The 5648-nt window shown below is 41.6% G+C and overlaps 1 protein-coding gene across 1 annotated transcript in view; it reads right to left on the reverse strand.

The window, feature by feature from the left end:
• Positions 1-5648, reverse strand: part of nr2e1 (nuclear receptor subfamily 2, group E, member 1) — a 13620-nt gene that overhangs the window by 7426 nt on the left and 546 nt on the right. The window lies entirely within an intron of this gene.

Here is a 5648-nt window from a genome sequence, read left to right on the forward strand (position 1 = left end):
CAGTTAGTGACTCCCTTCTCCTCCAACAGTCAATGAAATGACGCTCACAAAAGGGGGGAGGTGGAGGAGGTGTTGGAGGAGGGAGGGTGGTGGTGGGTTTTGTATCTGTTTTTAACGGGCTGGGGGATGGGGGCAGGGTACTTGACAAACTATAGGATGGACTTTAAAAACGTGTGAAGTCAAAGCGGGGAGACCACACGTGCGCGCTCATTATGTGCATGAGAGAGAAAACTTGAACACATCGGTGTTTAGATGCTGAAGCGACTGAAAGAGCTCCCGATGGAGCTCAGTGGACATTTTCACTAAAACACGCAGGAGACCAAGCACGTGACTTATTGAGACACACAGTCCTGTGCAAAAGTTTTAAACCAACCCTGATTGCTTTTCCATCCATCCATCCATCCATCCATCCATCCATCCATCCATCCATCCATAGGACAGCGGCTAGAGAGACTCAAACATCTCTTTCAGCCACCTCTTCCTTCCCAGGCCAGCTAAAAGACAATCTCTTCAGAATGTTCTGGGTCTTTCCAGGTCTTCTTCCAGTTGGACATTCTCAGAAAACCATCCGGGGGTGGTGCTCAAAAATGTGGCCCACGGGTTATTTGCAGCTCTGAGTGATTTTTTTTAATGCAAATGCAGACCTTCTGCAAATTTAATGGTGTATATATATGTATATATAATTATTTTTATTTATCTATCCAGGTTCTCAGAGCTTCTCTAAATCAATAATATTAAGTGAACATTTGGCTATAATTAAATTGTTCCTAATATTTTCTTCTGTTTCATGGTACAAAGCACCACAGACCTTTTAAAATATTTGCAGTTGGTTTAAGAATTGATAAAGGGAATTTGAACAACAACATTGTTGTTGTTACAACAACATTCCCTTTGGGATTAATGAAGTATTTATGAATTGAATTGAACAATTTTAACAGAATATAAAGTAGTGTACAAGTTGATCAGTTTTCTAAGTGTCCCTAATCTTCTTTGAATCTGTTTTAGTGACTGCCAGTTGATTGTTTCAGTGCTTTGATCACCTTTTTGGGCCATTCGTGGTCCACCCCTGGTGTATTAGATATTAAATGTATATTAGATGCCTGCACCACCTCAACTTGATCCTCATGGAGGAGCAGTGGCTCTATACTTCAGGGAGTCTGTCCTGGATGATTGAACTTCTCACCCTCTATGGGAAATTCCAGCTAACCTGCAGAGAAAAATAATTTCTGTTGCAACCATTTCACATGAATTAAAAAAAAAGTTTATATTTTCAAACATGTATTTTTTTAAGCCTTTGTAATTGGAATTCACCACCCAGAAGCTGCAGTTTAATCACCTTTTATACTCTGCTATCACTGTCCAGGCCCCTAACCAACCAGGCGTAAACCAGTTGGCTTTAGGAAGAAGTCCCTAAGCTCCAGAGAACAAATAAAGAGGTGACTAAAGGCTTATACAGCTGCGTGTCCTTTGAGAGTGGTCAGAGAGATCATGGTCCTCCCAGGCGCTGATGGTGTCCAGTCAAGGTGGACTGACAAGAGCCTGCTGTCCCAGAATATTATAATAAATGTGCACGTATCATAACCAAAAGTATGTGCAAAAATGTACTCCTTGAACAATACGGTCTTAAATTTGTTGTCCCGTTTTCAAACAGGAAAAATGTATCGTCTAATTTCAGCACCACGGACAGTTCTTCTAAAAGGCGCCATTAAGCAGATGCAGATTACCTGTTTGAAAAGATCAACAAGGGTCGCGCACCGTGCGTGCACGTGCCCACAGCAGGTTCCAGGTTTCCATATCAAACGTGTGAATCAAATATCTGAGCACATTTGGTTATAAAACAGTTGGCACAAAATAGCTCTGACATCTAAACATTTAGTTACAGTTTAACAAGAATACTTTTAACAATTAATGCTTTTATTTTGAAACCAAATATTGGCAGAATATAAATAGGATAACTAAGGCATCAAATTATATAAAAAATAAATGCTTGAGTACAAAAAAATGTGTTAAAAAGTATTAAAATCTAAAGTGTTCTGTGACTCATGGTCATTTCATAATTTTCGTATTGTAGCAAACTAATGAAGTTTGACTTTGATTAAATGACCCAACAGTTTATAGAATAATAAATGCAACGAAGCAATAAATAATCACTGTTATTAACACTTAACATAATTATTTTCACCAAATCTGATACACTTTTAGAGGATCCAGTGAAATTTGTTTGTTTGTCCACTCAAAATATTGCAGAGTTCTTTTAATTGCCAGCTTAGCAAAAGTACAAAAAGTCTGTGTGCGCTTGAACAAAATATATCACAAACCACAAGACAGATTTTAGTGAAACTCACAGAAAGTAATGATTGATTGCACATCGACGACTCGTTAACATTTGAAGTCAAGATGACCACCACAGCTAATCCACATTATCCAAAACAATAATGATTATAACAGCCAATTTAAAAGGCATTGAGCTGAAATGTGGTGTGGTAGTAGCTGAGAGAGTGAGCCCCCACGCCTAGTTCAGGTGAAAACACATCTTACAAGCTCTCATAATTCAGAATGAAATCATGCATAAACTTATTTACAAAATGTGACCAAACATAACATGAGATGATCTTACTTCAAAACTGGCATAAAAGATCAAAGTTAATGCTCAATAATCCAAGTAAAAAAATCCAACAAAGTTCAATCAGGTCATCTGGACTGTTTCTTTTTTGCTGCTGTTGTTGAGACGTTTTGTCCTTCGTCCAAAGGACTTCATCAGTCCAGGGAGCTACAACAAACTCAGTTCCACAAGCAGAACACTCACTTAATGGGCCAACCAGTTTGATGGTGATAAGATGGTTTCTAGGACCCGCCCTCTCCCCCATCGACTCCTCTGTGGCAGCCATAGCCAAAATGGATCAAAACATCAAAGTTCATGCTCAATAATCCAGGTAAAAATGCCAACAAAGTTCAGTCAGGTCATCTGGAAGGTTTCTTTTTTTTGTTGTTGTTGCTGTTGTTGAAACGTTTTGTCCTTCATCCAAAGGATTTCATCAGTCCAGGGAGCCACAACAAACTCAGTTCCACAAGCAGCACACTCACTTAGTGGGCCAACCAGTTAAATGGTGATAAGATGGTTCCTGGGGCCCGCCCTCTGCTTGTGTGACTGAGTTAGTTGTGGCTCCTTGGACTGATGAAGTCCTTTGGATGAAGGACAAAACGTCTCAACCAAAAAAAAAATAAACAAAGAAACTGTCCAGATGACCTGATTGAACTTTGTTGGATTTTTTTTGTACCTGGATTATTGAGCATGAACTTTGATGTTTTGATCCACTTTGGCTATGGCTGCCTCAGAGTAGTCGACAGGGGAGAGGGCGGGTCCTAGAAACCATCTTATCACCAGCAAACTTGTTGGCCCAGTAAGTGAGTGTGCTTCTTGTAGAACTGAGTTTGTTGTGGCTCCTCAGACTGATGAAGTCCTTTGGACGAAGGATGAAATGTCTCAACAACAACAACAACAACAAAAAAGAAACCATCCAGATGACCTGTCTGGCACAAAAGGTTGTGGGTGACATGCATTCCTTCAGTGTTAGACTTTTATTTCCACTTTAAGAGGTGGAGTATTTGAAGTTGCAGCTTTTCATTTGGGACCAACTGGACCTTTCACTTGTTTTAAGCTTCAGGCTCAGAGTTTCTGCTGTAATCACAGTTTTAACATTTTCTCAGTCAGTGAGGGGAAGCCTTACATTATCATTTGCCGTGTCTGCCAACACGTCTCCCACCTGTGCACATAGACACATTTACACATTGCCCATGGGCCTTGCTATCACATCAGGCGCCCCAACAGTCTCAGAACCAGGATCCAAACCCACAGGAACCCGCAGGTCGGCGTGGTGCTGCTGGACGCTCTGACAAATCTATTTGGGGCAAATTGTCAGTGAGAAACTTCCGCTCGAACTGCCGTGGACAAAACTGGCTGTTGGGGAGAGCAAATCCTGCTGCATGAGGGTGGGGGACAATGAGGGCCGAATGTGTTGATGTGCGGCCGGTGGCTGGGGAGGGACAATGGACGGATTAGTCAGTCCCCTGGCTGACTGATTTGAGATGGCTCCTCTCAGCCTCTCGCTGTGGGGAGTCCCATTGTCCCGCTTCTGATTCCCACTTCTCACAAACTCCAAACAAAAGTCAATCTCTTTCTCAAGGGACTGGAGGAGGGAGGTGTGTGTGTGTGTGTGTGTGTGTGCAGGGGGGTGAATATCGACCTGTGTTTTAGCTGGAGAAAGTGACTCAAAATCTCCTTCACACTGACTCTCTAACTCCTCTTCCACTCTTTATGTCCCTTTCTTCTGCTCTCGGCCTTCATCCTCTTCATCGGTCTTTACTGACCAGCGGTGGTGGAGAAAAGCTGACTGATCCCGACTCGAGTGGGGCTGGGGCACCTGTTGGATAAGCGCATAGAGACGGCTTTGCAGCCACAGTCATTAATATTAAAATATACAGGGATGCCATCACGAGCTGGTCTGAAATCGGTCTGATGTCGCCCCTGGGTTCCCTCTCTGGATGGACCGCTGCTTTCAGTCCCCTCATGAAGAGTTTTCTTTCTTTCTGCCTTCTCTTTTTTTCTTGTTTTCCCCCATCCTGAAAAGACTCGTTAACAAATTATGACAGCTGAGCAGAGGGGCTTAGTCTGTCCACGCTGCCAGACAGACACGAGAGAGCCAAAGAGGCCGCCATGTTTTCAGCGTATATACTGTTCGTTTCATATTCGGCCTGTGGTGTGTGAAAGAGCAGGCTTCATACCATACCATACCATACCATACCATACCATACCATACCATACCATACCATACCATACCATACCATACCACTTTATTTATAAAGCACTTAAAACAGCTACAAGGCCAACCAAAGTGCTGTACAGACAAAACAACCGGTAACACACCAAGCAAAATACAAAATGAGGTAAATCAGAATATAGACATAAAGACATAAAGACGCTTCTGCTTCAGTCACGCAGAGGCGCCTGAAGTGTCCAGAAGGTGGAAAAAAGCTGTCCTTTCTTTTCGCGCGGTCTCTAGAGTGTATGAAAAACATAAATATGATAAAGTAAAAGTATTTTTTAAAGGCGAAGTCATATTTTAAATTGACGTTTGGTAATACAGCGTTCGTTTGAGCTTATGTTTGGTGCAGTGAGGCCAACGTCCACATATCTCAAGAGGCTAAATTCATAATGTTTTTATTGTATTTAGTTGCTTTCATGCTGATTTTTATTGCCCTGCCACCAAAAGGATGTTTTAACCTGTGTTCCTGTCTGTTAATATCTCATGGGCCACAGTACAGATTTTAATGAAACACTCAAAGGATAATCATTAGAAGTACATCTACAGCTTTAAGAGTGAATCCAATTCAAGATGTCTGCCACAGCTAATAGACTTTAGTGAACACAAAAATGAAAATTACTGATTTTCATAGATATTGAGCTGTAATCAGTTGTGGTAGTAGCTGAGAGGCATTCTCAACACACGCTTTGACTGCTACAAGATCGTGCAAAATCGCTTTCAATCAATCAAATCAAAATAACTTTAAATCATCCTTCCTGAGTCAAACTGCACAAACAGGATCCATCCATCCATCCATCCATCCATCCATCCATCCATCCATCCATC

This window comes from Nematolebias whitei, chromosome 12 (genome assembly GCF_014905685.2).
Source record: "Nematolebias whitei isolate Nwh7 chromosome 12, NemWhi1, whole genome shotgun sequence".
Classification (NCBI taxonomy): Eukaryota; Metazoa; Chordata; class Actinopteri; order Cyprinodontiformes; family Rivulidae; genus Nematolebias; species Nematolebias whitei.